Source organism: Tyto alba, unplaced genomic scaffold (assembly GCF_018691265.1).
Source record: "Tyto alba isolate M040663 unplaced genomic scaffold, T.alba_DEE_v4.0 Super-Scaffold_23, whole genome shotgun sequence".
In the NCBI taxonomy this organism is placed as follows: Eukaryota; Metazoa; Chordata; class Aves; order Strigiformes; family Tytonidae; genus Tyto; species Tyto alba.
Genome location: NW_024881297.1, coordinates 15,268,725 through 15,292,838, shown reverse-complemented (window position 1 = coordinate 15,292,838; position 24,114 = coordinate 15,268,725). Strand labels below are relative to the sequence as shown.

The 24,114-nt window shown below is 38.2% G+C and overlaps 1 long non-coding RNA gene across 2 annotated transcripts in view; it reads right to left on the bottom strand.

Annotated features, from left to right (window-relative positions):
- Positions 1-880: 880 nt before the first annotated feature.
- The window catches only part of LOC116962826, a 113,912-nt gene continuing 90,678 nt past the window's right edge, over positions 881-24,114 (bottom strand). For both annotated transcript variants that reach the window (XR_004407836.2, XR_004407837.2), the window contains one exon: positions 881-960. This is a non-coding gene — a long non-coding RNA (uncharacterized LOC116962826). The remainder of the gene's footprint in view (positions 961-24,114) is intronic.

The following is a 24,114-nucleotide window of genomic DNA, read 5'->3' as shown; positions in this document are numbered from 1 at the left end:
CCAAATTGTTTTCTTGTGGGTCTATTTCCACAACCATAAGCTTATTAAGAGTTTGAGGTATTTTTCACTGAAATAAATGAATTCTCATGATATGACATGGTTCCCCAATCAAAGAAATTCTGTTTTTATGGTTGTGCTCCTATGCCTTTCCACCACAGATTCAGAAATAGGGACAATCTGTTTGCTGGCTGGGGAGGAAAAGAAAGACATACACAGTATAAATCAAGAAAAAATTCCAACCTTTTTGTTTCTGTAACAGATTCCCCATCTTCTATTTTTTATTGTATTTTTATACTCACTGAACTTTCACAGATTTGGATTTTCCTTGTCTGGCTGTCCAAACAGCCAGTAATGCTACAAGTTCATTGATGTTCTCTGCAGAAATTTTTTTGCATCTTCTGCTAATAATGCAAGCTCTGTTTTACCCTTTCCTCCTTTCCTATATCTGAATTCCCCCTTACGCTCTCTGACAATTTTCATTTTGGAAGTACAGTGGGTGTGCATTTAGGATGCTATCATGCGCATTGTGTTAATCAAACTGTGGGGTGGTGATGGAATTTTTGGCTGAAATTTAATTTTTCTTATTGACTGCTCAGAAAAGTTGGCTGGTTTGCAAGTGGTGTTTTGCCTTCTCCTCACCAGCAATCCAAAAGATCGGCTTGGACAAAAAAATTTCTGCTGCAATGTGGGACCACTGAAGACACCAATTCTATGGCAAGCCCAGGCCCTTGGCGTGCTAAGACTGAGAGTCAGAAAGAGAAGTCTCACTTTCCAGTCTTACATGCAAAGGAAGCAGAGTAATAAAGACCAATGTAAGTGAAATATAAAGGCAGGAGAGCAGGATTTGTCCTCTGTCAAAGGATACATACTGTATAAGTTACCTGCTTGTTGCTAGATGTGGCATTAGATAAAGCTCTGTGTTTTTTGGTTTGTTTTTTCTTATTATTCTTCTATCCTCATCTGCAAAAAGTGACAGCATATTTAATGTAAAACCACACATACAGCTTTTTTTTACACAAAGTAGTACTTTTTTTTTTTTCTCTTGCATTACTTCTGTAGAGCAAACACTTCTGCACATTCTTTCCCTTCCTATGAATAATATTCTCTGAGCTGCATGCAAATCTCCATTAACTATGATTACTATCAGCAAAGGATAGGATAAACCCACAACCATCAGATCCCAGGCTTTGTAGCCTACCATTCACCTTCCACTTCTATGGTATTTAAAACCTACCACCCCTAAAGCACAATGGGAAGTCTAGTTTAATTAATCTTTTTCAAAAAGAAGCCATTGGTCTGCTCCAACTTGTTTCATACACTACAAAGAATAAAACCAAGGCCATACTCTCCTGGTTACCACAACATGATAGCATGCACTTATACCAGGCCATCTGGCTATCTAATTGTATCTTGTAAGCATGAATCTAAATGAAATGTTTCTGTTTGTGGATAGCACACTTTGAACAATGAAAATACCAGATGATCATTCACCAAACTGATATTACATTAAAACTTTATAATAACAAGCAAACTCATGCTGACAAGCACAGTCTAATAACATTCTGTCATTCATCATAATTAGGAGCTTGTGATAAATTTGATGTTCTTCTCTTTGTATATGTATCCCTTTTAAATGTACTTGCTTTCTTTTTAAGATTTAGTTGTCTTTAGAGAACATTAGTCATTGTCTTCTGACAAGGAAAAGGGGGAACATAAACAGCAAAACATGTTAACTCTTCCAGGTCGTTTGCAAATGCTGTGGATCACACTAAGACAACGTACCAAAGAAAACATGTAACAATTAAAGGCAAGCAGTTCCCAGAGAAAATGGAAGACTTTTAAATCCTTTTAAGTTAATGTTATAAAGAGGTAATATCCTCTTCTTAGTATAGAACCTGAGTAATTTGATAAATTTTTCAAAAAATCTGTAGAAATATTTGTAGAATTTAAGAGGGATTCCACCTCACCAGAAGGCATCAGAGGTTTTGATCTACATTCTTTCATATCAACCCACCTGGGACACATGCCTTGGAACCACCAGTATTAGTTATCTATGAGTTTGGGAGGTGAGATTAAGCATAACCCAGAAACTATATCATCATCAGGTTTTAGGATGGCTTTTAGGAAGTACTGTTAGTCATACGTATTTGTGGCAAGAATAAAGTTGTTGAAAATATTTTGAAGAGATATTCTTAAGTTATCAAATCAAAAATAATTAAAAAAAATAAAGAAAGGATTAAAAAAAAAAAAAAAAAAAAAAAAACAAAAAACATAAACCAAACTGGGAACAATAGAAAAATGTTATATATATCCAATCTACAATAGCTGAAGATTCTGGCTTGTAAGGGAGACACAAATCCCTAGTCTGTTGGGATGCAATCTTTGTAGACTCAATTTTCATGCTGGATTAACTCCTGATGATGACTTCAAAAAGACCAGGTTTTCACCTCAAGTGTTCAAAGTGAAACTGAAAAGAAAAAAGCCCACACAAGAGTCCCCAACCTGTTTTTGATGTGGAATGTGCTGCACAGCATGACTGGGACTCACTGAGCAGCCCTGATCCTCTAATCTACATTGTTCAAGAAAAGGACTTTGAAATGCATTTTGTGGTGTAAAATTATTTTCTGGTGCAGATGATTATGTAACCTGATATAAACTTTTATATAATTTAACATGTAATCATCAGATTCTGTACAAAGGAAATATAGCCAAAATGTGTGGGATAATGTCTTATTTACAGCATCATATAGATTTGCAAAGATATGTCTGATGTGTACGCTATGTATTTTTCAAGTATACGCAGTTTAGGTATAAGCTAGCTACATGTGTTATACTGATATATTATACTTTTATTCTTAAACATCTCATTCCACATCTTTTGTGTACTTCAAGCTTTCTGTATTTTAATTTTCTTGTCATGTTTAAAGCAATATATCAAGCTGAGCTTCATATTTAAGTCCAAACAAGGAACAGGTGCATCTTTATGTTTTGACTAGGAAGCATTAGGCTCTGTATCAAAAGCTGACTAAAATCTTTTGAAAATAGAGTGCTTGTTACAGGGGAGCAAATTACAACAACAACAAAGAATCACATTTCCTATCTTTCAGCAAAGTGGAGGCAGTAATGATTCTTCTAATGGTAAAATGATAATTGTCATGTAATGTTATAGTATCTTTGCTTGGAGGTGCTTTTTATTTTCATTTTTTATCACCTTTTCTGAAGGGCTACACAACCTATAAATTAGGTACTATACAAAGTTTGGGCAAGCAGAATATGAATGCTGACAGAACTCAACACTGAAACAGGCAATAGAAAGTTCATTTCATGCCAGGAGAACATCATTGAAGATTCCAGCCAGAAATCAAATGGATGTCTAAGGATGAAAGGTGACGATAATCAAAGATTAAATCAAGAAATGTTTCAGAACACAATTCCACATTTTCTAATGAAATGACAAAGTTGTTTCCACTTTGGAAAGTGTTTTTGACAAGGCTCCGCGTTTGAGGTTAATGTCTGTGTCTAAAGGTCAAGTGTTATGGAATAAGAGAAAGGTTGGTTCAGAGAATTACAGACCAAATGAGGAAAAACAAATGAGTAGTTTTATATGGGTCCATAGAACAGTGAATAATAATGAATCACAAAAGCAAATATTTTTTCATTTAAATGCTAATATCACTTTTGTCTTCTAGAAATACGAAAAAAAAAAAAAAATAGGAGCAACATTAATATACTTAGATCAAGCCCAACAACTAGTAGCTACCAGCAGGATATTTACCACTTCGTAACAAAATAGGACATTTTATAGCTATTCAATTTTGCAGTTATTTGTGCCAAACTAAATGACATTCCACGGTTGTTCCTGTTGCTGGTTTACTCTACTCCATTACCCTAGGGTGAAGCTGAAACATTCAGGTGTATAAATGGGGAAAGAACATCATTCCTCCATATGGGGGTACTTCAGCTCAAACAGCATGTGATTTGATACGGAGTCAAACATGCAGTGCTCCAAGCCCAGCTGTGTGTCCTCTCTCACCCAACAGCCTCTGCTGTGGATATTCAGGTGCATCTTCACCAAAACAATGGTGTGGATGGAAAATACATCCCTGTTCAGAACAGATACAATAAAAGAAGTTGTTCTGAGATGTCATTCATCTTGGTAACATTTCTGAAATCTCTCCCAGACTTTTGCACCCAAGTTGTTTGGCATCTGCACTCAGCCTAAATGCTGGTAGTTACAGGTAGAGCAATATGTCTCCCATCCTCCATAACTGTGGTCAACAGCCTGCAGACATGCCACTAAAAGCTGCCTTTTAAATGGCTTCTGTTCAGGTGTGAGAGAGGGGAAGAGTTTGGGAGCTGTAGGAAAGGGAAAAGCAGAACACGAGAAATGGGGTTTTGGGTAACACCATATTGCAGAAGAACTGAACTAAAAAATTTGTAGTTATTGCTATGATAAATCAGTTTTCACAAATGTATCACTAACTCTCTTTTGAAGTCAGTATAAAATTTACCAGGCATATGCCCTAAAAATTAAGCAATTTTCCTGGTTTAGGATCTATAGGAACATAGTCTTTATCCATAGGTCCTGACAGAACTAAATAAACAGACTCATTGCTCCCTTGTGAAGCAGGTTATCCCTCAGTAAATTAATTGCAGCCACACTCAGTTTCTCAATTACAGGGTCTGAGCCCATCCACAGACACACAGGCACAAATGCAGGGCCCCCCAGTGCAACCCAGCACTCCCATGTTTGCGAGGGGGTCTGGGGCAGCAGTAGGGGTTGGGGGCTACCCCCAGGCTCTTCCCAGGCACAGAGAGGAGGTGGCACCAAGAGAGAGTTGACCATCCTCCTCCGGAAACTGCTCAGGATGGGCACTGTCGTACCACCCTGCTCAGCTCGAGAGGCTGCCTGGCGGATGAAGGTAGGGAAAGATAACGGAGATGAACAGAGTCCTCCACCCAAGAGCAAAGCCCAACACTTCCCTGTCCCTTTCAGCGCAGGAATAAGAGGGCGTGCTATGAAGCCATGCTTAAAGGCAAAAGGCAATGTGTTTTAAACAAACGCATGCCTGCAAGAGCCCACTGCCACAAGGGTTTGCAAGGATTTGGATGAGCAAGGGATGTAGGAGAGGGTGAAACACATCCACGTGGACAGGTTCACCGGTGGCTGTTGGAGGGGTTCGTGAGGGCTCAACTGCAGCCCAGGGATGTCCCCAAACTGCTCTTTGCCTGCACATGGCAGGTGAGAGTGAAGATGCTAGAAAGAAACAGAAAAGGACCATACAAGGGAAGAAGAACACGTTTTACATGCCCTCTTTTTTTTCCTTAATTGTTTGCATCTACCCACTGGTAAACATGAAAATTAGGCTATATAGGTCTTTATTCTGACCTGATATGGGAGCTCTTTGTTGTATTTCATTACAAAAGTATGATTTTATACCACAAAACACTTCCTCTGTTGTCAGGGGGAGATTAAACTGCAACCCAGAAGCACACACGCACTGAAGTTTGAATGTTCTCATATAGTATGTTTGATTAAAATAATTTTAAGTAACCATTTATTCAAGAAAACCTATCAACTCAACTAGTATTCAAAACTTGATGATAAAAATGTACCAATAGGAAATTAAAGCTATAGCCTAAAAAAATTTTTAACAGTGGTGCCAAATTCATTATAACACTGTTTAGTGAATCTCACATGTGGATATAGGAGCACTCAGATTAACAGCATCACATTTCCAGCACATAAGAATTTGAGTCCCAAATTCTTGCTGTGTCTTCTCACTGTGATGCCTCGGTGTACAGTTTGCATGAGAAAGAACTCATTATGCCCCACATGATCCCAAATGCCCAGCAGAGATAACAGTCTAAATCATTTGTTCTCTTTAAAATAATTTATTCATAGGTAGGAATATGAAAATGTGCCCTTTATGAAGTTTATCTGTATCTATAGCAAACACAACTTAAATTAATTCTTCATCTTCAGGACTGGGAAAGTTTGACTAAGGCATTAAGGAAGTTTTATTAACCTCCATTAATTCAGTAGTCCTACTACTTTGATAACAAATAAAAATGGATAGCTAAGAAGTTTCTTCTTATTAAAAGGTGTGAGTGAGTGCAATTAAACATGCCCTACATATCTCAAGATATATTAAATATTCTAATATAACTCTAGGGTTAATAAGGAAGTGAAGTTTATTAGTCTGTTGACTAGTGATCACATATAGTACATCATTTCTGTGGTAGGAGGAACACACAATGACTGTTTTTAATTTCCCTCACAGTTTTGAATTTATTTTTGGCATTTCTACAGAATCCTGAGATTTCTCACTGCAGTTTAATTTTAATTAGATCAGTAAATAGGATGATGAAAGTCTTTCTTTTTTTATATAGTATTCAATGAATTACCTAAAGATCTACAAATATGACATACTACTATATGAAAAAACACTGAAATCTGTATGCTGTACAAACCTCTGCAAAACCCTTGTACTTCTGCTCATTTTCAACTCAGACAAATCCAATGTTCCTTTAACCCAACTATTTTTAAGTGAGTGTCTCAACTGCTTAGAATCAGTCCCTACATACTTTGATTTCAAACAAAATTTCTAGTTCAAACTTTTAGCAGTTTTAAGTTCACATGCTTTCAGGACCAGTCCATATTTAACACATGAGCAATAAATTACAATAGTCTAGAATCTGACCATATAAACTTTTAAAAGTGAGAAATGACACATAGAAGAACTGGGGAGAAAATGCCAGCCTATACTAACATAACACAATGAATTAGGGAGAGGGGAAAAAAAAAACATGAAAATACATCAGATGATGTAAAGAAAATGGATACAGTATGCTACTAATATTATGACATTGAAGAAAGCATGCACACAATGTTATGCCATTTAAAAGCTAAGTAAAGATAAGCCTGCTTTATGTGTCATTTAAAATGAATAGGCTATATTAATATAAAGTCCATATTTTAGAATTACCTCTAAAATAAAATGAATAATGCTTTTTCTCCCTGCACAAACCAAACTCCTTTATCTGCACAGTAAAACCAGAGTACGGAGTCAGTTAAAAAATAAAGCTCCTCATCTTAGATAAAAATTCAGTGAAGAAAAATAATCTCTCATGATGAAATGCTGAAAATTAATTATTTTAGTTGCTATTGCTCCTTGCTAGAATGCTGATTATAAAACCATAATTTAATTTAGGGACGAGATTTGTTAAATTTCAAAACCTAATGTGAGTTCATCAGACATGAAGACTCCCAAATGTTAGGTGCTAAATCTAAAGCTCAACTGTTTCTTCTGAACCACTTTCCTGCAGACATCCAATTTACGATAGCTCCTTACCTCATGCATATATATATATACACACATATATGCTTGTGCATACATTTTAAGAAGCTGTTGGGGGGTAAGATATTTCTATGATGAAATATGCAAAATTATAACAATCATTAAACAGGATTTAGCTGAACTTGAATGCAGTAATCAGCTAATCTGCATTTTCTGACAATCTGCTGTCATTCTCTAAGTGAGCTACCATAGGCTCACTGGTCCCACTACCTATTTAAAGGAGACAGACAGACCACAGACACTGGTGTTTGGTGGTGGGCAATGCCTTCCTGGTTGTGGACGTTTGCTTTTGTCTGGAAGTCCAAAATTCTTGGCCAAAACTATCAAGGACTCAAAGAGCTATGACAGACATAAATAACCTCATTACTTTATAACAAGTGAAAAGACTGGTATAAATTGCTGCAGTGTCCCATTAATTCAAATTCTCCATGTTTATATTGCAGTTTGGATTAACTGAAAAGGTCTACTGATATACTCCTCCCTCCAAGGCAGAAGCAACCAAGAAACTCCATTGCTTTTACAGTAGCATCCAACTTACTCTGCTTTTTATAGAGAATTTAAACTTATTACCCCATATTTTCCAAAGTGAATATACAAACACTTCTCAAAAGAATAATTCCATTTTAAGTTAATTGAGGTTTTTTTCCTCCAGTCTTCCCCCCCGCCCCCGGCTACCTTTTTCTGCCCTTTTCTTTTTGACATTGGAAAAATTAATGAAAAGAAAATACCTCAAACACAAATAAGTTAAGTCAGCATTTAAAAAAAAATTTCCCTACAAATCTCTCTCTTGAAAAAGAATAAGAAATGTCTCTCATATGAGAAAATGTAATCAAAAATAGTAATAAAAATTATATGTTGTTTAAATATTATTTCCATAAGCAAGTTTTTTCCCTAAACATGTACAACAAAAGGCAATCTGTGGAATAATATTGTAAATTCTTCTATTGACAAGAATATAGAACTAGACCTATGAGATTATTTCTGATTTACTGGGAGGTATTAAGATACTACAGTGATCAGAGAACTGAAACTAATGGGCCAGCAGAAAATACTATTGCTAACAGTAGATATGACATATATCACAGCTGGTATTCATGGCCCACTGGAGAAGTGAAAACAGCCTAATTATATATTTATATTCATATCTATATATTATTCCACCAGAAGGCTTCATGGCAAACGCTGGGCTTTAATTGAAAGTAACTGGTTGCACCCTACCTGTTTTCATTATCTCCTGGACATCTAAGGACTGATGTTGGAAACTGAGTGTATTTTCCTCTTATTTTGCCATGACTGGACAGTCTAAAAGCTTATTTGAAACTATTACGTTTTGGATCCTCCGTTTGCTTCTCTTATTGCTATACCAATCAATTTTTAATTACATACTTTCATCTTTTCAAGAAATACAATTTTTAAGAAACTCATTAGATTTTTTTTTCTTACGTGGCAAAGAACTCAAATACGTTGATTACTGAATCAGTTGCACCTCAAATGTATTGTGATAAAACCTTTGCTTTCTGATTTTTCTTGACACTATGAGAAACAGCTTGAAACTAAAGATTGTGGAAAAAAAAATGTGTTTTATTTTTGGTTCTGATGGAACAAGTGACAGGCTTGATCCATTGCATTTGACAGTTTATATCCCCATAGCCTGAGCTGAAAATCTGGTTAGGATTGAACAGATTTATCTGGATTCCCCAGACTCATCTTTACCTTGGTGATATTGGTCTGTGACAATAAGTTGAGTTTCTCTTTCGAAACAGAGAACAACCCTGGTTGACACCTTTCCCTTCACCACTGCTGGGAGAAAAGCTCTTGATTTTATAGCATAAAGCTATCTCCACCAGTGGATGGGGTGAAAAAATGCCAAGCAGCAAAAGGGTGTCTCTCCTCAAGGCTGTTGTCACCCACCCAAGGCACCAGCAGTCCAGGGCAGCAGAGAGGCAGCCCAAAGGGATCTGTCTGAGTTAGCAGGACCAGCCCAAATACAACAACAATATTTCTGCACCATTGTAGCACCACAGACCATCATGTTGGATCGCTGCTCTGCTGTGGCCACAATCATGTATGCCACTGGTATTACTATAGGTATCACTAAATCTTCCCAGTTAGGCTCTTCCAGGAAGGAGGGAGTCAGTGGTGGGCAGGAGGCAACACCTTGTCCTGACAGCTTTGCAAACTATCAAATCTCTCAACCCCCTCAGTGAAACCTTGCCATCAAGTATGTGTGTGCGTGTGCTTATGCACACATTTAATTTCCAGGTTAAGAAGCAGCTGGGGAATGGTATTTTATATTTTTAATTTTGCTCTCTTAAGATGAAATAGCAAAGTGCGATGCTGGAATATAAATAAATAAATCATGAAAAAAACAGTCATGAGGTCACTAAGTCACACTGGTCACCATCTAATGTCAGGAATATGAAAGGGTTTGTGCACTCAAAGTATTTGGAGTCTATTTAGTTGCCCTATTCAGAAGAAACAGAGCATATATAGATCAGTGGTCCCTAGAGAAGAGCAAGTATAGATAGATATCCAAATTCAGATGTAAGAAACAGGTAGATCAAGTCCCAGAATTATGGTTTGGATTATTTCAGAAAATACGGGAGGTAGCATTTACTAATTCTTCCCCTTAATTTTTGTCATAGCATTTGTGGATAAATGTGCCTGCCTGAGTATGGCATTGCTTATAATAAATATTAGAGATTACGTATCTCTAATGTGATATTTTATCTTGAGCTTCAATAGCAGTGCACACTCAACTATTGCATATTTCTAGATTAGTAAAACTAACACATTTTTAAGGCCACCTTAAAGACCCCTGAAAACAAAACTGAAGACATCTAAGCACTCAGACCTCTTGGACAACTTTGAAAACTGCACTTGAGGACTTCTCATCCCCCACTCTTCCCTGTTGTCAGTGAAGTATAGAGCCATTGGGGAAAAACAAAAGCGGAAAATAAAATGCAGCATACTGTTGTAATAAACTTCACAGCACATTATTTTGAAAGAACAGTGAAATGCAAAGTAGCAAAATGTTATTACTCTGTTTAAGATTTTATTTTGTCATTTTAATGACTGCTATTCTTGTTTAAAGATCTATGGAATCTTAAATAACTCTGAACTGCCAGAACCTTAAATTTAAGTCCCATTTGATGAGATTTCCAGCACTGCAGTGCTCCCTAGAGTTACACCAATGAACTAGTTCAGTCCTGGCTTAATCATGGCCCAAGGAAGTCCCAGGGCAAACCTCAAACCAGTCAGCCTTGCTGGATGAGCAGACACCCAACGTAAAGAGGTGCATCCAGGGAAGGGCTCCCATAGCTCAGATTTGGTGCGGGTAGCTCGCTTATTTGTTTAATATGTCCGTGTTTCTGATACCCTGCTTACTGGGAAAACATTGGTAAACTTCCTACACAGCCTATTCTATTTACATCCTTCTGGCTCTTTGATGTCTATCACCTTTTTAGAAACAAAGATATTAACGTTTTCCTGCCTTTTCTGAAGTTATTTCAGTTTCCAGCCTATTTCCAGAGATAAACTCTATCAAGTGATTCTTTTGTTATGCACATGGAATATTCATGACTGATAATGGAGGTTACTATTAGACTTCTGAAATTATGGTAGCAGACCTTTCTTTTTACACCTTTTACCAATTTTATACAAACTAGTGAAACTTTAGTTTTGGCAGCAAAACCACATTTTTTGCTCGATTTTATTATTTACATTACTTTTATTTAAAATAATGGGAGAAATAGAGTCCTTAAGTATAAATTGTTTGTTAGATCTATACCTAATATCTCAAATACTCTTTTATGCTGATTTATTCAAATATTAGGAAATACATCTATCCTTTCCATTCATGCCATTATAAAATTAAAGAACAAATAGTCATTAAAATTAATATTAACAAATTGATGAAGTGCACAACAAATATAGGGCAGCACTGTTACAGTACAATTTTAGGAAGACAATTTATTATGAAACCTCATCATTAATAAGGATCTTGTTTAACAGCAATTATTTTCTTCAAGTTGCAGCACAGCCTTTTTTGCACATCAATGTAATATAATCAGAAGTTTCATGGTTTTCAAAGAGGCCTAAGGATATTCCACTTGGAAAGATAATCCGAATTGGGCCTAAACCTCTTAACTGTCTTTCAAAGTCTCACCTTTAATGTGGAATATTTCTGGAGATTTTGCATTTTAAATTTCTCAACACACTTTATGATCTTTCTCCATTACAAAATGTTACTTTTTCCTCTAAAAGAAAAAAAAAATAATAATAATAATAATAAAAAAAAAACAAACAAAAAAACAAAAACAAAAACAAAAAAAAAAAAAACAAACAAACAAAAAAAAAGTTGGTCTAACAGAGGTTATTTAAAACAACAACAAAAACTTATGGGTAATTTGCTGTTGAATTAGCTCTTGTCTCAAGTAAACTTTACTAGAAGAAGCAGACCTGTCTAAACAATCCATAGGAAAATTCACATTTTCCTTTAGACAGTAGCCATTTATTCTGATGTTCCACTCCTGGGAGTTTTCTACCCTTTTCTCTCCACCAGTCCTCCTAAAATGATTATTGCAAATGCCTCCTGTGTCTCTGCCTTCCCAAGTAAATCTGGGCTCCCTTGGTAGTATACTCTGATAAGACTTTTCAGATATCAGATCCTGAGTGTACACCACAAAACTCTTTAGATCAGTTCTCAGCCCTCTTTGTTCATCTTATTTGTTAAACTTTCATTTTCTGCCCTTTAGACGTGCTATGCAAAGACCAAAAATGTCACATTCATTCTTTAAAGTGTTGATTTTTGTCTCCAAAGCTTTATTTAATAACATTCATTATCTATTGCAGCAGATGCTGATGGCAAGCAGGCAGCAGACTGACTAGATGTATCTGACATCCGGTACAGCTACTGTTTTTTAAGACTCAGTTCAAAGTGCTTAATCACACATTTAAATCCTATTAAAGCCAAGTGTTTACTTCAGTTTAATCAGGACCTGAGCAAAGCAGTTTGTTCTGAGGAAAAGTATGGGCATGTTTTGTGTGAGCAGGACACACTATGATGGGCATCTCCTCCCCACCGTTTGCAACCGACCTGAGTCATGAGATTCGTATTCAAACCCAGAGCAAAAGAGATTTGTGTTGTTCTTTGTTCCAGGTTAACATCAATAATTGTATATGTGGAAATACTTTGGGCTCCTAATGCTCATATTTGAAAAGCACAGAAGGATTCATTAGGTGAGGCAATAACGAGAGGACCATAGAAATATCAACAAGCACTAGGATGTTGTTATTGAAGCACAGACTTTCTTCTGCAGTGTTGAACCTTACAGTCAAATTAAGAAAAATACTATAACTTCTTTATCATATACCTTGCATTTGATGTATCAATTTCAGAGATACAGAATAGGCACCAGACCGACACCACAATTCTCAGAGGACTGTTGGTAAATTATAAGAGCGAATGCTACATGCACTTAAATTGCAACACCTCAATTATATTATTTGTATATAAAAATTACCACTGTCAAATACTCCATGACTCACTCTGTAACTAACGTTGAAAGACTTCAATGAATTCTGCCTTGTTGAATGCATCATTTTATTCATTTGGCAGATAGCTGTTCAAAAGCTCCAGCAAGTGGAATCCAAGTAGGCCAAATGTTGTTTAATTTGGTTGGCTAAGTCTAGCACAGGGTACTTTTTTGCCCTCGGTGCCATCAACCATAAAGACATTTCAAGCATAAATAATTAATTAGTGGTTTACAAAAAACAATTACATATAACAAAACACCTCACTTGCTCCAAGATTTAAACAAATTGAACTTGAAAAGAGCACTAGGACAGTAAGAACAAACTCAAACAAAAAATAAAAATAAATAATTGCAGATAATTTTTAAATAGCTGTTGAGGTCTTAGGGTTTGAGTTTGAGATTTTCTTCCTGAATGTGCATTCTGTTAATATATATCTTCACTTATACAGCATGTATTGTCTATTTTAATTACTATTACAATTATTTATTAATTTCTCTCAAGGGTTCAAGGCACCTTACAGTGCTTGAGTAAAACAAAATATAAGTTTGCATGCTATGGAAGACATATGTAGCTATACTGTCACACGGAACAAATTGCATTTTACTTTACCATCACAGTTATTAAATCTCCCTCCCTTCCTTTCCTGTATTCTGAATGGCTATCTTTATACTATCTTATTTTGGTAAATAACTGTTCAGAATTGTGTTTAGTCAAAATATTCTAATCCAAATATATCCATGGACAGGGCCTTCATATAAGGGTCTTCATGATATATCAGTGTCTCCTACTCTTTCCTTTTACTTTTTTTTTTTTAATCCCCAATCTCTGCTTTACATTCTCTCTCTAGTAAAAATGATGCTGTTGAGATTCATTGAGAGTTTACTCAATTTTTACTTCTTTACAGCACTAAATGTTTAATAGTTAAGTTTCCCCTCTGATACATTGACTGGTTATTCTCACTAGTCCACTGTATAAAACCAGAATCAATATCCCTTTCTGATAGTTCTTTAAGAAATTAATAAATAAAGGGTTATGCCTTCCTCTGACATGCAGGTACTTACTTGATTTATAGCAGTTTAAGCATCTGGGAAAAATCATATACCATTACCTAAGGAAGTATGGGATTTTTGTGCAGAGTTTCTATGGGAGAAGATGGGAGAAAAATCCTTTTTGTCAGTTCTCTCTGTATTAGAAAAGTTGCCTGGTGAATGCAGTGCAGTTGCAGAGATTTGGTGGCTTCCATAAGGCCTCCAGGCTAATACATGGGATTAAAAGAAAAAAACAAACAAACAAAAAAACCACACACACACACACACAAAAAAAACAAACAAACAAACAAACAAAACCAAACACAACAACAAAACCAAAACACATGGAAAAACCCAGCCTTTTGATCCAAATAACCTGTGATGCACGCCCAGGCCTCTTCTGCATTACTGTCAAAAACATCTGAGATTAACACAGGGCAAAGGAGGACAGGCCTGGATGGATTTTTCAAATTCTGCTCTGTTACCCAAAAAATCTGTCTCGCTCACTCTTTTCTGCACCCCATGAAGCTACATATACTGCTTGTGAACACCCTATGCCAAGTGTGGTAATAGACCAAGAGCATCTCCAAAGGACAAAATCACCTGATTTTCCAGTTCAGTGAACTATGATATGCTATAAACACAGTAATTTGCATGAGGACTCTAACAAAAATATAAAAGTAAATATTTCATACATATATAATGGTTACCCTTTCCAGCCACAGGGTTTTGTTTCTCTGTAGAGTTGAAAGAAAAGGCACACACACAAAAAAAATAACAACACAACATGTATCAACGTAATAATGACCAACTGTTTTTAAAGGAGCAGTCGTAAAAGAAGTAATATAGAATTATATGAAAGCTGGGAAGTATTTACTACAGAATATAAATTATCCTTAAGCAACTCCATTGACAGATTCCCTTTGCCATTATGTTTTTGAGTTAAACATTTTCTGTGTAACACTGGAGAATAAGCGTTAAATAGATCCATTAACAGGACTTAAAACTCACTTCCACAGAAGAGTGGAACTGTGTAAAGTGTTCAATTTGTCCTGATTCTTGACTTCAGGCAGTATCTTGAACCATTTTTAAAAAAAATCTTTAGTAATTACATGGATTTTTTTGAACATGTCTGTCCCTCCCTTTTCCCTGCTCATTCACCAAACAATCATTTTACACACACTCATTTCTGAACCTTAGAATTCTACAAAAAATGCAGAAATGAGTCACACAGATTACACTTTGCTGACGATATGATGCTATTGTTATTCCTGTCTCGATGTCACTTCTGTAAGGCCATTGCTACTGAATGTCTAGGGATGATCTCACTGGTCATCAATTTACTTAGAGTCTGAACATTTTAAAATGCTTAAAATAATGCCGTTCACAGTAAAAGATTTTGTTCAAGCTTAGATAGCTGTAAAATCCCAGTATAACTTCCTCAAGAAGTCATTCTGGCAACGTTTTAAACTTTATCTCAAATACTGGCATGGGATTTTACAGTTTCAAAAACCTGTGTTTATGTGCACGCATCAGGTATTTATTTTCATATATCTGTGGGTCTAAGACCACTAGAAAGCATTATATTATCAATATTAATGGCAGTGATTAATATAATAATAATAGAAAATTATTGGTCTGGTTTTGGCTGGGATAGGATTAATTTTCTTCACAGTAGCAAGTGTGGGGCTGTGTTCTGGATGGGTGCTGGAACCAGCGTTGCTAACACAGGGATGGTTTATTTGCTGCTGAGCAGTGTTAGCACAGAGCCGAGGCCTTTTCTGCCCCTCACCCCGCCCCAGCAGCGAGGGGCTGGGGGGCACAAGGAGCTGGGAGGGGGCACAGCCGGGACAGCTGACCCCAACTGACCCCCGGGACATCCCAGGCCGTACGGCGCCGTGCTCGGCATGTAAAGCTGGGGGAGAAGGAGGAAGGGGGGGATGTTTGGAGCGATGGTGTTTCCCTTCCCAAGTCACCGTTACGCGTGATGGAGCCCGGCTGTCCCGGGGGGTGGCTGAGCCCCAGCCTGCCCATGGGGAGTGGGGAATTCATCCCTTGGGTGCGCGGCTTGGGCTCTACCTGTTACACTGCCCTTAGCTCAGCCCACGAGTGGTCTCACTTTTAACTTTTGGATTCTCTCCCTCATCCCACTGCGGGGAGTGAGCAGGCTTACACACAGGTTTAATCCACAACAATGACCCTGACATTTAAAGCAAAATGATTTATAGGTTGTCAATAATATATTTTTTTATTATATTTTTGCACTGGAAGATGTTAAACTCTCACTAGTTAAATAAATATAAATATAATTTGTATAAATAAAAATAAGTGGATTGTTTTTCAAACATGAATAAATATTAGGAAAGGAGGCACAGAGCAAGAGGATTCAGCATAATTTACGGTAGAATATTATACAATAAGAATAAAACACAGCTCTTTTACAAAGACTAGCTGAATTTAGTTGATTAGACTATCTGAAGAACACTTTTTAAATAGTTCTTAGCCAATTGTTCCGTACTAAAAAAAATGCAACAAACCACATTAATGTATTCAAGAATTAACTGAAGCACAGCTGGATATTAAAAAAATTACTCTGTATATTTGACATAATAAATGAGGTCACAATAAAAATAAAAAGTGTTTGACTACTAATAAAACAATCTAAACCTCAAATATTGTATTTTTAAAAGTTGGAAGTGCTGGTAAGAGCAACTGTCTTCCAGAAGTTGGTCATACACCAAAACTGAAAAAGCTCTATACTTGGGAACTGTGATGAAAAAACATATTATTTAAAATTATTCTAACTCTCTATTAAATTAATAACGGGGGGAGGGGGTGGGGGGTGGGGAGGTGTGTGACAGACACACTTTCATTCATTTTATACCACATTGACCATGGGCTTGGTGCTATACAAGACACAAAGGGATAGTACTGGTTTATACAGCAACAGAATAGATTTTGGGCACAAAACCAGGTCTCCAAGTTTGGAAATGCACCTCAACCATCAGGTTTGCTTAAAAATAACTCCCTATTGCATCCATCAACTCCCTGTTATGTAACTTGCACATGAATACAGGTAATTTACAAAATATAAATTGCTTTTTCTTTTCTTTTTCCTAAATCTTGTTGAAGCTGGTGAATGCAAACGCTGATGCTGAAACTTTGGCAATCTCCTGACATTAAGTAAAACCATAAATAAGAACAAAGAAATGTAAATGGGCATGTTATTTTCACTTCGTTTATTATAACATTTTAGAAGTCTTACAGAGGGTTTTTTTTCACCTGCTTTGAAGTTTCAGCTTTTGTTCTGAAGGTGGTTCCCACCCAGGGATTGTCCTCCCCTCTCCACTTCCCTGCAGACCTACCCACCCCTGCTATGTCAGCAGCACATGAGCAGTACACTTCTGAAGCTTCCTGTAATTAAGTTCACCTTGTTGTATTATAGGCAAACATGTTCAGACTTATTTTGTATACATTTGGGAAATAATAGCTTTTTAGATTCAACGGTGAGAAGCAACTTGTGCTACTAAAATAAACTGTGGCAAGGACTGTGTCTTGTAGCGCTTTTACAAGCAACAAATTCCCTCGGTGTTTTGGTATTTTTATCAGAAAATAATGAACATTAATTTCTGTTGTTCTGCATCAGAACTAACATAAGTTTACAATGTTTGTGTTTGTACTGTATTGTTTGTGCGTGCACGTAAGATGGGATTCAGTTGGCAAAAGCCAAGCACACAGTTTCATCTCAGACATCCTCGGGCACCCTGCCTGGACCCCACTGTCTTTCCATAAGGTTTCTGGTCCCCCCTCAGCTCCTCTGTCATATTTCCCATCCCCATGAAAACATTTCCGACATCCTAGCACAATTTAAAGTTGCACCAGGCACATATGTTTTGGCAACTGTTTCCTACTCACTCAGAATTATGTAAACTATTACAGAGTAATTTTCTGGCACAGCTTTACGCATGGAAAAAATACTAGCGCAAGATCCTTCAAGGGACAGAAACCCTGATGTTTCACACCATGACACATTAACTAATTGATGAAGGAAAAACTATGCATGTGTTCCAATCATTAGGGGTTTGTTTTTTTTTTTTTTTTCACCCCTAAAATGATGCTAATACATAATTCATCGCCAGGTAATAACAGGCTGACTTTGCCTCTTGCTAGCCAGGACATGGAGTTCAGCAGCCAGACGTTTTGGCGTAAGAATTTCAGCCTCAACAAAGAAACGGCAAAACACCCACAACAAACCACGGAGCCACGCAGCCCCACGCTGCGGCCATCCCAGGGCCTGGGCTGGGCCAGCACGCTCTGGGAGCCGGCTCAGGGCCCTGCGAGGAGGCCACCACCAGCCCAGGCAGCCGCCCGACGCCACGTCCTGCCCCGTCCCCCGCGAGGCTGAGTGGGGACACACCACGGCCCCGCGCACGGCCCTGGGCCAGCCCCGGCTTCCCCCCACGTCGCACGTTTTTACCCCGCTCAGGCGGCAAGCAACGCACCGAGGCCTCGCGGCCACGTTGCCCAAACGGCAGATGCAGCAGGAAGCCAGCCCTGTGCTTCGGCAGCTCCTCCTTCCCTTCTCCCATCGCAATGGGAAACACCGCTTCTTCAGAGAGCGGGAGGGACCCCGCGGCTCAGCACGACGCAGCGTAAGCACGCGTGGCGGATTGCTTCCACTGACGTCTTCACGCAATGCTGGTTTGAGTCCCTGGCCAGCGGCAGCTAGCTGCTGGCCATCTTCTGGCACCAAAAACTAGCCTGAAATCTGCTTTGGCCCCTCTGCGGCGGGGATTTGAAGGCATGATCTTCCTCTGCCTCAGGAAAGGGAAAAGAAATCAGCCACAACTGAAACGATTCAATTGCACCCATCTTCCCTTTCCACGACAGTATGATTACATTAGGTTTTGCTAAATCAGGCATTCTCAAAATACTGCTGTTTCACCTCCAGTGCCCTGACTTCTTGTTTTGGCAACATAAATTAGAACTAGTGTGGTTTGCCACATCCTCAGACAACATATTATGAGACAATATTTCTGCTTTGTTAAAAAGACAATCCCACTGCAAGCTGAAAAGAGCCCAAATACATCTCTTTCTGGAAAACATTATTACCTCTGTTGTTTTGACTGATCATTAGGACTAGCTGAAACTATTACTGTAAATGGGCTCACAACTACAAAGTTTCACAGGGAATGGCTGCATTTCTTGGAAGGGACAAAAAAAAAAAAATAGCATTTAAAGTCTTTCAATTCATATCTACTTTCCTGATTTTCTGAAATTTATGAAGATAGCTTCATATTTCTGTAGAACTTTCTTTTAAAACCCCTGTGAAAGAACATCATCTTCATTAAACCTGTCCTTGAAACAGCAGCTAATGGGAATGCTCAATATTAATTCTCCTTTGAGGGTCAGATTTACACTCCAAGGCAAACCACATAAGCATTTAAAAGATTTTCAAAACCAGGGCACAGAAAGCTGAGGAATCTCAGCATCTGTGGAAATCTGACTCCAATTTGCAATGCAGAGATCACTTAAAACCATGGTCTTCATTAAGGAAATAAAAATGGATTCTGACTATTTTATGTTAAATGGACATTAAAGAAATCTGGAAATCACACAACAGCACCAAAGAAGAGGGAGGAGAGATATACAAAGAAAGTATGTAAAAGAGAAGGGTAATAGGTTTAAAAGAAAAAAAAAAAAAACTGATAGGTTTAAATATAAATGTACTATGCAATGTTATTCCAGTTTGTTCTGTTACTTTGTGGGTCTTGTTCTGATACAGGTTTTTGTAGAAAAGAAATGCGTTGAACCTTTTCGATCCATTCAGTTTTAATAGTAAAAGTAATTTTCTCAGGTAGGGCACTGAACAGTTGCAATTACAGTTTATTTTGCTGGATAAATTCTTTTAAGACACTAATGGTAGGAGACACAGAGTAAGAAATAACAGCACAGCAAGTCTCCTAAGCTTGATATCAGCAGCTTGGTGGAAGACCCAGAGACACCAAATGGTATTTTTCTGTTGAAATCTCAGAGTTCTTTATTTCAAATGTGCTCTAGCTGAGGGTGATGAAAAATAATGAAAATATTCTAACTGTTGTCATGCAGCTACTGCTGTTCTTGATCACAAGATCCATTTAAGCTCTAACACAGTTGGACTTTGGGCCAGTGTATTGGGTTTGCATGGCAAGGTTCTGGTCTCAGGGGCACTACAGGGGTGGCTTCTGTGAGAAGGTGCCAGAAGTTTCCCCCATGTCCGACAGAGCCAATGCCAGCCAGCTCCAAGACAGATCCACTGCTGGCCAAACCCAAGCCCATCAGCAATGGTGGTAGCATCTCTGGGATAATGTATTTAAGAAGGTAGGGGGGGAAATGCACAACAGCAATTAGAGCCAGAAAGAGGAATGAGAATTTGTGAGAGAAACAACCCTGCAGACACCAAGGTCAGGAAAGAAGGGGCAGGAGGTGCTCCAGGCACCAGAGCAGAGATTCCCCTGCAGCCCGTGGTGCAGACCACGGTGAGGCAGGCTGTGCCCTGCAGCCCCTGGAGGTCCATGGTGGGGCAGATACCCACCTGCAGCCCATGAGGGACCCCACGCCGGAGCAGGAGGATGGGCCCAAGGGGGGCTGTGACACCATGGGAAGCCCACGCTGGAGCAGGGGCCTGGCAGGACCTGTTACCCCATGGGGAGAGAGGAGCCCACGCTGGAGCAGGTTTGCTGGCAGGACTTGTGACCCCGTGGGGGACCCACGCTGGAGCGCTCTGTTCCTGAAGGACCGCAGCCTGTTGGGGGGACCCACACTGGAGCAGCTCATGAAGAGCTGCAGCCTGTGGGAGGGACTCACACTGGAGAAGTTCATGGAAGACTTGTCTCCCATGGGAGGGACCCCACGCTGGAGCAGGGGAAGAGTGTGAGGAGTTCTCCCTCCCCCTGAGGAGGAAGGAGCAACAGAAACAACGGGGGATGAACTGGCCACAACCCCCATTCCCTGTCCCCCTGTGCTGCTGTGGGGGAGGAGGTAGAAAGAAATCAGGAGTGAAGTTAAGCCTGGGAAAAAGGGAGGGGTGGGGAGAAAGATGTTTTAAGATTTAGTTTTTATTTCTGTGATTGATAATAAAATTAAACTAGTTTCCCAAGTTGAGTCTGTTTTGCCCGTGACAGTAATTGCTGAGTGATCTCTCCCTGTCCTTACCTCAACTCAGGAGCCTTCCGTTACATTTTCTCACCCCTGCCCAGCTGAGGAGGGGAGTGATAGACCAGCCTTGGTGGGACCTGGTGTCCAGCCAAGGTCAACCCACCACAGCTAGCAAAAATATAAGAATTATCTTCTGTGAAAGTCTAAATTCACAATGTAGTTTGCATTCCCATTCACTCTATGACTGCTTTAAAAATAAGTTTAAAAACAAACAAACAAAAAACACAAAAACCCCAACACAAATTCAAAACCCAAACAAACAAACAAACAAACAAAAAAAAAACCAAATCAAAACACATCATGCCATCATACCCAGCAATTAGGCTAGTTCTTGCAAAAGACCACTCTAGAGGTTCCTGTATTGTTTAACACAAAGACTGCTTAAATACCATACCATACACGACAGGCAAGTGTTACAGGGAAGAACTAGTAACAAAAAATTAACTTTTTTTTTTTTAACTGTTGTTTTATTTTAGCCCACTGATGACAATACATCTGTTCAGAAAGTTCTGGTGGGTTTGGATTTTCTTTTTTGCAGGGGAGAAAGGTTTGCTGTACTTTTTTAATTTATCAAATTATTTAAACGTTTAAAACTCCTGGCAGATGTTTTTTCACTTCTGAAGCAGTTTTCATAAGTTTCTATGCTTATTTAGAAACAGAATTGTATTTTTTTAAGTAATTTCTTACTACACATCTACTAAAAGGATACCAGAAACTAGCATCACAACCTAAGTGAACTGCATGGAAGACAGGATAAAGTACTTTTTCTTTTTTTTTTAAACATGGAGACATGAACAAAGGTAGACTTTAATACCTGTTATATAGGCAGTTCATAGGAGGTCACTTTGTCTCTGCAGTATTATTTGGCTGTGTTTTAGTTAAACTTTCCAAGCATCTTTATGATAAAGGAAATAATTTTACCATTACTAAAGGCCACTGACCTGACAACTCAGGGCCTCAGGAGTTGTCTGTGTTGCCTTAGCTTGAGCTGATTTTAGCCTTTAAAAAAAAATAATTGTGATAGCAATTGTCTGGTGGCCAGGTAACTATTGTCTAAATTTGTTTCAGGTTTCTTTTGGTGTATAGTAAAAATGAGGAGTTATTCAGGGTGGATTGAGTTGTCTATGTTTCTAGAATAAAATGATGTGCGGCAGAGAGCACACACACAGGACGGTACCAGAGATGCCAGGGCTATGACAGAAAACACAGCTGTAATTCACAGGTCACTACAGGAGTGCAGCCTTTCAGCGTTCAGGTGAAACCAGCTTTAGAACAAAGTGTGAATGATTGGAAACCAGCGACAAGAGCGAGCATGTAAGCTGTGTTAAGAAAACATAAAAATAAAGCCCAAGCAGAACCAAGCCCGCAGAGGAAGGATCTGTCAACATCTCTCTTCTCCCAGCAAAGGGAAGGCAGAAACTCCCCGCAACAGGACCACAGTGACAACCTCAGGATGCTGATGGCTCATCCTGAGCCCCTCTCCCTTTCTTTTTCAGGAAGGCTGAATCTACCAGTCTTTGGACCCAGAGGGGGCTGAACACACCACCAGAGAAAGAGGGATTTCTAGGAAGGACTTTTTTATTTCCCCTGAAAAGCAATTTAATTGTAATATTAAATCTTTTCTATGTTAATTTGAATTATGAATGTATATTACCATAACTAATAAATCAGACCATTATATTGTCAAATCATCAACTGGAGTAACAATAATTTCCTAGTTCCACTTATGACTGTGCTCTTCTTTCGGCATACAAGATTTTGAGTATAATGAGCATGATGACTCTATATACACACAAAACACACCACTAAAGTAAAAAGAGTTCAGAACCATGTATTTACATGATGTGCATCATCCTAATTGACAGGGAATATTAGAAAGTTAAAATAAATGTGTGGTCACCAACAGTTCCTAAATCGCAAATGTATTTACCCTGTCAAAACTTTGCAGAAAGATTTTTGCTAGTTTCAGTTATAATGTGGATGTTATTTTATCTGTAAACAGAAAAAAAATGACATAAAAGACTGGAAATATCATAAAGTCACTGCAATGTGTCCTAAAAGCACTGAATGTGTTTTCATCATCAAATCTTTTCAACCAGAAAGTGATTTGTGTTTTGTACAAAGTATTTAACTGAATACAGTGAAACTGTGATGAATTTTCAAAGATATGAAATATTAATTTATAGAAGTGTACTTTAATAGCTAATTTTGCATGAACACATATTCCATCTATGCTTCAGAGAAAGGGTAGCTTTGTGAGGACTTTTTCTTTCCTTTTTTATTAGGCTTACTGAGTGATAGTTATGCAAAGAGAGTACAGACAAGCTTTTGGGGCATGCAAGTCTTTTAGATGTAAAATAAAAGCAGTAAACTCAAGGTTCAGAATAATTATGTTAATTATTTAGCCAATTTGAAAGAAAATTATGGTTGTTACCAGCAGAGCAGAGGGTAATGTCAGCATGCGAAGCAGTAATAAGTTCGGTAGGTCTGGTGGGACAGAGAGGTCAGGCAGTGGTGCCACTTGGAGAAAAAGAGTAGATACCAGGAAGACACTATCTTGATGATTTTTAATGTCAAGTACAGCTGTGAATGTTAGCTATGAATATACTTTTTGGTTTGGGTTTTTTTTTTTTTTTTTTTTTTTTAGTTATTCCTTAAGGATATGGGCTGAAAGATCAGAAATACAGTCTTCCTTTCTGAGATACCGTTCTTCTGCTGGTAAGTGGACATATATTACCTTCATACATTATTTATAGAAGTTAATGCTAGTGGCTATCTGATTTTGTCCACTGAGTCTCCATAGGGGCTTTTGGTGCAGTATAGGAAACTGCATTTCTGATAGCTTTGTTGTGAGACAGCTAATGCTTGGAAATGTATGCTAGAAGTTTTGCATATTTTCAGCTAGCACAAGCTGGTATCACTTGGTGCATGTTCACCTCTGAAGGTGAGCTTAAACAAGGTTAGTAAGTTACTTCAAGGCCAGAATAAGG